The sequence below is a fragment of the Salmo salar genome, chromosome ssa05, assembly GCF_905237065.1.
Source record: "Salmo salar chromosome ssa05, Ssal_v3.1, whole genome shotgun sequence".
NCBI lineage: Eukaryota > Metazoa > Chordata > Actinopteri > Salmoniformes > Salmonidae > Salmo > Salmo salar.
Window position 1 is genome coordinate 61,937,954 of NC_059446.1, and position 8,262 is coordinate 61,946,215.

An 8,262-nucleotide genomic window follows, 5' to 3' on the forward strand; every position below is an offset into this window, starting at 1 on the left:
CAACTTCTGGATCAATTGATTGTGATATTCATGAAATGTATTTGGAAGGATCGAGCTAAAATCATACTGCTAAAACAAATGATGCAGGGAGTTGGTTATCATTTGAACTTGGCAAGTAAACATGTTTCTGTAAAACAGATTAGACTGTCAATGTAGACATGGATTGTATACAAGACTACGTTTATTTGTTCTGGAGACCAAGGTGAGTTTACACAGCATTATGCAGAGAACACCTGGAGGTGGGTGGAGACAATCACAAAGACAGGTAAAACAGATCAGGGCGTGACAGTACCCCCCCCTCCCCCCGGGACGCCACCTGGCGTCCTACCTGGCAGACAGGGGTGTTCGGAGATGAAGGCCGGGTCCAAGATGTCTTTAGCAGGAACCCAGCACCTCTCCTCCGGGCCATAACCCTCCCAAAAGTCTAATGCAGACACTTCGAATGCAGCAAGGGTACATAGGAAAACTATTTAACATAGAAATCACCACCTTACTGTCAATGTTGGTTGCAATTACACAACATACAGATGTAGGATCTTAATTTGAGCCACTTTGCTACAGCAGGAAAATAATCCTGCAGCAACAGAAAATGTAAACTATTATGTGGTTTATAATTAATGGACATTTTTGTCTGGGTTCATACATTTTTATTAGGGCAAATCAAGTCTGAAATGTCAAAATGGAAATGACAAACTTTAAAAGCCTTTTTAAAACTCCAAAACACCCCCAGAGCTAGCTAGCTTAAAAATTGCTTTCAAAATAACTTTACCTAATCGCTGCCTAGCCTTAAAAGAAAGACATTTAAACTTACCCGCCATGACAGCTAACAGCTGGGCTTGTGCAATCAGTCTCAGTGGTAGCCTGGTAACGCACGTAGTGATTGACAGGTGGTTGCGCCAGATAATACCAAGTGTGCTGGTCTATGAAAACCTCACCTGGTTGGTTAGAAGAAACAGGCCCCTCCTCCCAGAGCTCGTGCTCTCTCTCGCTCTTGCTCTCTCTCGCTCTCTCTCTCTCTCGCTCTCTCTCTCTATCGCTATAGCTCAGTGCTCTCTCTCCTTGTTTGCAAATTGCTGTTTGCACATCTACAAATTTTTATGTCACGGTAACGCACTAAAGCATTGCCAAAAGTCTGAGTTCGCTAAATTGACATGCGCAGGTGTACAGATGCAATTATTTCTGGCAAATATTAAGTTACAAGTTTGCAAATGCGATTACAACTCCAAATTAGTTTTTTTCATGTTCACAACTCATCAGTTACATGTTTGAGAATGTGTTTACAACTACAATTCAATTTTACACATTCAAATCATTATGTCAATGATTTACCTCCATAAAGTTACTTTTCAATGTGTTCACGAAAACCTGAAGTCGCCATCCACAAGTAAAAAGTAAGAAGGGGTGCGGATTGCACATGAAGCATCCAGGTAAAACAACAGAAGGCAACACCATGCTTGCTAACTTGAAGAGCATTTGGGTTCATTGGGCATCATTGAGTGGCAAGGTACAGGGAGTGTGACGTGTACTAGTATGCGCTTCTTGATACTACGGAAGAGAGAACGGTGGAGAGACCAGCTCTCAAACTCTACTCCCACCTGTTTCCAAATTTATACCGCCATTTATGGACAGTTGTGTACAGTATTACCAAGAACATTTTTAGATATAAACATATTGTAAATGTGTATTATTGTAGCATCATCGTTTGTATTGCAAAAATAAATACAAATACACTCAATTTGACAGAGGTAATGAACTGTCCATTGTTCAGCACAGAAATGTATAAAACAGGACCATGTTTGAAAAACAATTGTTTCTGATCTTATGTCAAAATTACACAGGCAAGCTAACGGTTATAGAAATCAGGAATGCAGACAGGCTCTATAGACCTCTATATCTACTGTGGCAAGAAAAAGTATGCAAACCCTTTGGAATACCTGGGTTTCTGCATAAATTTGTCATCAAATTTGATCTGATCTTCATCTAAGTCACAACAATAGGCAAACAGTGTGCTTAAACTAATAACACAGAAATTATGTTATGTCTATATTGAATACATCATTTAAACATTCACAGTGTAGGTTGGAAAAGTATGTGAACCCCTAGACTCCTATTGGAGTCAGGAGTCAGCGAACCTGGAGTCCAATCAATGAGACGAGATTGGAGATGTTGGTTAGAGCTGTCTTGCCCTATAAAAAACACTCACAAAATTTGAGTTTGCTATACACAAGAAGCATTGCCTGACGTGAACCATGCCTTGAACAAAAGAGATCTCAGAAGACCTAAGATGAAGAATTGTTGACTTGCATAAAGCTGGAAAGGGTTACAAAAGTATTACTAAAAGACTTGATGTTCATCAGTCCACGGTAAGACAAATTGTCTATAAATGGAGAAAGTTCAGCACTGTTGCTACTCTCCCTAGGAGTGGCCGTCCTGCAAAGATGACTGTAAGAGCACAGCGCAGAATGCTCAATGAGGTTAAGAAGAATCCTAGTGTCAGCTAAAGACTTACAGCAATCTCTGGAACATGCTAACATCTCTGTTGACGAGTCTACTATATGTAAAATACTAAACAAGAATGGTGTTCATGGGAGGACACCACGGAAGAAGCCACTGCTGTCCAAAAAAACATTGCTGCAGGTCTGAAGTTTGCGGAAGTGCACCTGGATGTTCCACAGCGCTACTGGCAGAACATTCTGTGGACAGATGAAACTACAGTTGAGTTGTTTGGAAGGAACACACAACACTATGTGTGGAGAAAAAAAGGCTCAGCACACCAACATCAAAACCTCATCCCAACTGTAAAGTATGGTGGAGGGAGCATCATGGTTTTGGGCTGCTTTGCTGCCTCAGGGCCTGGACAGCTTGCTATCATCGACGGAAAAATGAATTCCCAAGTTTACCAAGATATTTTGCAGGAGAATGTTAGGCTATCTGTCCGCCAATTGAAGCTCAACAGAAGTTGGGTGATGCAACAGGACAACGACCCCAAACACAGAAGTAAATCAACAACAGAATGGCTTCAACAAAAGAAAATACGCCTTCTGGAGTGGCCCAGTCAGTGTCCTGACTTCAACCCGATTGAGATGCTGTGACATGACCTCAAGAGAGCAGTTCACACCAGACATCCCAAGAATATTGCTGAACTTAAACAGTTTTGTTAAGAGGAATGGTCCAAAATTCCTCCTGACCGTTGTGCAGGTCTGATCCGCAAGTACAAAAAACCTTTGAATGAGGGTCAACCAGTTATTAAATCCAAGGGTTCACATACTTTTCCCACCCTGCACTGTGAATGTTTACACGGTGTGTTCAATTAAGACATGAAAATGTATAATTGTTTGTGTTATTAGTTTAAGCGGACTGTGTTTGTCTATTGTTGTGACCAAATTGAATGACCAATTTATGCAGGAATCCAGGTATTTCCAAAGGGTTCACATACTTTTTCTTGCCACTGTATATGAGTGACTGAGTCGAACACACCACCTCCTGTTGCTATGTTGGTATCTACTCAACAAAAAATAGGTGAGGTGAGGACGGCTCATAATAATGGCTGAAACAGAGCGAATGGAATGGCATCAAACACCTGGAAACCATGTGTTTGATGTAGTTGATACCATTCCACTGATTCTGCTCCAGCCATTACCACGAGCCCGTCCTCCCCAATTAAGGTGCCACCAACCTCCTGTGTTTGAATCCTAAGCAATCTGCCTACACATTGTTGGAGGTACAATAAACCAACATAGATATTGTAGTAGTTTAAAGCTGTGTGCTGGAAAACCTTGGTAGAGCATGGCTGAAGTATGCACTGTGGTGCTCATGTGAATTTCCTTAATTTTTTCATCTTAAGACCAATGCCTACTTCTCACGCACCCTCCAGTTTCACCGGAAGTTCACCCGCTAGCGGACACCGATCCTTAAGAAGTTTTAAAACATTGTTTTTTGTTTTTAATATCAATATGACAAAGGCCTGTTCTATATGTGCTCTGTGACACACAACAAGAAGTGCACTCAAATAGGCTACAAACCGTATTATGTGAGATCCACAACTATTGAACAGCCCATGGGAGCCTCAGCTTGCTATAGTATTTTCTGTATACAGAAGCAGTAAATGTACTTTGGCTGCAGCACACAGCCCCTTTGTATCAGCATTCAGCAGTCAGGTCGCTCCCTGGAGCTCACGCCACAATCAAAGAAATGCAGGGGTCACACCGTCTGGTTTCAAATGAAACTGGGATGAGCTGGCCTCTACACTGATAGAATTCCTAATGGGATTTTCCTGAGATGAATGCAGTCTATGGACACATGCCACATGGTCAGTTGTACAGTGGAAAAACTTAAATTATTACAATTTCTTTGTCTTTGTTATGTTTGAATGTCACTAAAAATAACAGAAAGGCTGTTTATGTCACCCTGATTTACATACATAGAGGTTTGTGACAGTGAAAAAAATTATGATTAAAAAAAGCATTGCAGCTTTGCACTGTCAGTGTAAATTTGGAAATAATAACCAACGGGAAAGCCCTATTCCCTCGTCTGTCTCCTTTGGCAGATTATTGCATTCTATGGTGTCACAGTGCAAATTGCTGCCCAATTGATTTTCATCATAACACTTATTCATCAGGGCTGCAAGGAGTATTCTCAGTCCCAAAGGCAATGCATAGAGTAGAGTGTAAATGAGTGTTACACTGCAATGCCAGGGAAAACGTATACTACCATGATGGGATACATACTTTCACGTACGCTATATAGGCATATAAACAGCAGATCCTTATACAGGGCGGGAGTAATGTAGGGGCTTACAGGGGCTGCATAATAATACATATATGAAATATACAGTTGCAAAAAAAACTATGTGAACCCTTTGGAATTACCTGGATTTCTACATAAATTGGTCAAAAAATGTGATCTGATCTTCCTCTAAGTCACAACAATAGACAAATACAGTGTGCTTAAACTAATAACACACAAATTATCGTATTTTCTTGTCTATATTGAAAACATAATTTAAACATTCACAGTGTAGGTTGGAAAAAGTATGTGAACCTCTAGGCTAATGACTTCTCCAAAAGATCATTGGAGTCAGGAGTCAACTAACCTGGAGTCCAATCAATGAGACGAGATTGGAGATGTTGGTTAGAGCTGCCCTGCAATATAAAAAACACTCACAAAATGTGAGTTTGCTATTCACAAGATGCATTGCCTGATGTGAACCATGCCTCGAACAAAAGAGATCTCAGAAGACCTAAGATTAAGAATTGTTGACTTGCATAAAGCTGGAAAGGGTTTTAGAAGTATCTCTAAAAGCCTTGATGTTCATCAGTCCACGGTAAGACAAATTGTCTATAAATGGAGAAAGTTCAGCACTGTTGCTACTCCCCCTAGGAGTGGCCGTCCTGCAAAGATGACTGCAAGAGCACAGCGCAGAATGCTCAATGAGGTTAAGAAGAATCTTAGACTGAATCTTAGCTAACAAATATTTGGGGCGGCAGGATAGCCTAGTGGTTAGAGTGTTGGGCTAGTAACTGAAAGGTTGCAAGTTTGAATCCCCAAGCTGACAAAGTACAAATCTGTTGTTCTGCTCCTGAACAAGACAGTTAACCCACTGTTCCTAGGCTGTCCAAAAAAAACATTGCTACATGTCTAAAGTTTGCAAAAGAGCACCTGAATTTTATGTGGACAGATTAAACTACAGTTGAGTTGTTTGGAAGGAACACACAACACTATGTGTGGAGAAAAAAAGCACACCAACATCAAAACCTCATCCCAACTATAAAGTATGGTGGAGGGAGCATCATGGTTTGTGCTGCTTTGCTGCCTCAGGGCCTGGACAGCTTGCTATCATCAACGGAAAAATGAATTCCCATGTTTATCAAGACATTTTGCAGGAGAATGTAAGGCTATCTGTCAGCCAAATGAAGCCCAAAACACAGTAGTAAATCAACAACAGAATGGCTTCAACAAAAGAAAATACACCTTCTGGAGTGGCCCAGTCAGAGTCCTGACCTCAACCCGATTGAGATGCTTTGGCATGACCTCGAGAGCAGTTCACACCAGACATCCCAAGAATATTGTTGAACAGAAACAGTTTTGTAAAGAGGAATGGTCCAAAATTCTTTCTGACCATTGTGCAGGTCTGATCCGCAACTACAGAAAACATTTGGTTGAGGTTATTGCTGCCAAAGGAGCGTCAACCAGTTTTTAAATCCAAGGGTTCACATACTTTTCCCACTCTGCACTGTGTGTCACGCCCTGACCTGAGAGAGCCGTTTTTCTCTGTTTGGTTAGGTCAGGGTGTGACATGGGGTGGGCATTCTATGTGTTGTATGTCTATGTTGGTTGTTTTCTTTGATTGGCCGAGTATGGTTTCCAATCAGAGGCAGCTGTCATTCGTTGCCTCTGATTGGGAATCATACTTAAGCAGCCCTTTTTCCCACAGTCAGGTGTGGGATCTTGTCTTTGTGTTGCATGTGTTTGCACGCCTAGCTTTTCGGTCATTGTATTGTTTTTGCTGGTTCACATTGAAAATAAAATATGATGAACCCAACCCACGCTGCGCCTTGGTCTCCTCCTAACGACGAACGTCACACTGTGAATGTTTACACGGTGTGTTCAATAAAGACATAAAAATGTATAATTGTTTGTGTGTTATTAGATTAAGCAGACTGTGTTTATGTATTGTTGCGACTTAGATGAAGATCAGATAAAATGTTATGGCCAATTTATGCAGAATCCCAGGTAATTCCAAAGGGTTCACATTTTTTCTTGCAACTGTATATTAAATATGTATTATGTTTTTTATTGTTTTACTGCAACCTTCAACCACAGAAGGATTCAGGAGCCCACTCTCAACGAGTGTAGACAGCCTGCTGCTGCCTGCTGCCGCTCTGCTAATCGTCAGATGGAGGAGGAGAGGTGGTAGGGAGCCCACGTGGGTAAGTGATTGCTTGGGATTAATAAAATAAAAGGCATAATTAATACATGTGGCCGGTCAATTCTGTGAGTCAGGGGCTGGGCCCAAGAGGGAAAAAAATATATATATTTTTTTGTATTTTATAAATGTAAAAAAAATATCCTACCACAGGAGCCTGCTCTCAATGTTCAAAATACACTAGAGAGCACAATTAACCAAAAAGGATCAATAGTAAAAAAACATTTAATCACAAGCACATACAGGTAGCTTCCAAAATAAAGAAAACACCAACATATAGTGTCTTAAGTCTCAATAGGGTGTTGGGCCACCACGAGCTGCCAGAGCAATGCGCCTTGGCATAGATTCTACAAGTGGACTTAAACCATGCCAGGAAAATGCACCCCACACCATAACATCAACTTTGTATCCCTCATTTACTCAAGTGTTTCCTTTATTTTGGCAGTTACTGGTTGCCTACAGTCGGGAAGGCTGCAATTTGGGCAGCATGTGCACCAAATAAACTATGATTTCTTAATCCGGCCATGTCCTTAAAGATGCAGCCTGATAAATAGTGATGTTGTTTGAATAAGTCCCGAATTGTTATTTATTTATATCAAACTCACATCCCTGATCTATGTGTATGTGGGCTAGTCTAGTCATATACTATGGTGTCCAAAATGATTGGATCCCTTGATAAAGATTAGCATATAAGACTTGGTGAACACATTGGGAGGGATCATAGACCATTCCTCCATACAGAATCCTTACAGATCCCTGATATCCTTTGTCTGCACATATGGACTAACCTCTTCAATTCAAACCACAGGTTTTCAATGGGATTCAAGTCCGGAGACAGAGATGGCCAAAACAGGGGATCCAAAAATGTTGACCACTTTCTTTTTAGATTTTTTTAAATTACTTGTTAAACAAAATCGCTTTCTTTCTCTGAGCAATTGTATTAGTATAAAATAATATACTTTTGCCATTTATATGAGCATACAATATAACTCAGTATTGTATTATTATTATTTTTGTATTTTTTTGCTATTCTTTATCAAGGGATCCATTGACTTTGGACCCCACTGTAGTAGAACGTTTGTCACTTTCACAAAACATACTTTATTAATCTATTAACCATGTCCAAAGTTATGCTTTTATGGAGATTAAGTCTACCTCACCAAATGACTCCTTCTTTATCCATTGCAGTGTTAGTGTATGTTATCTCATGCTTAGCCTATGATGACGCAATCTAAAGTCCCTTCTCCAAGCCTTTGCCAAAGAAGACATCTTCCACCTGTGCTGCATCTTGTTTAACAGATGAATGTGTGGTGGTCCCTTCTGGCTAAAATAAATAC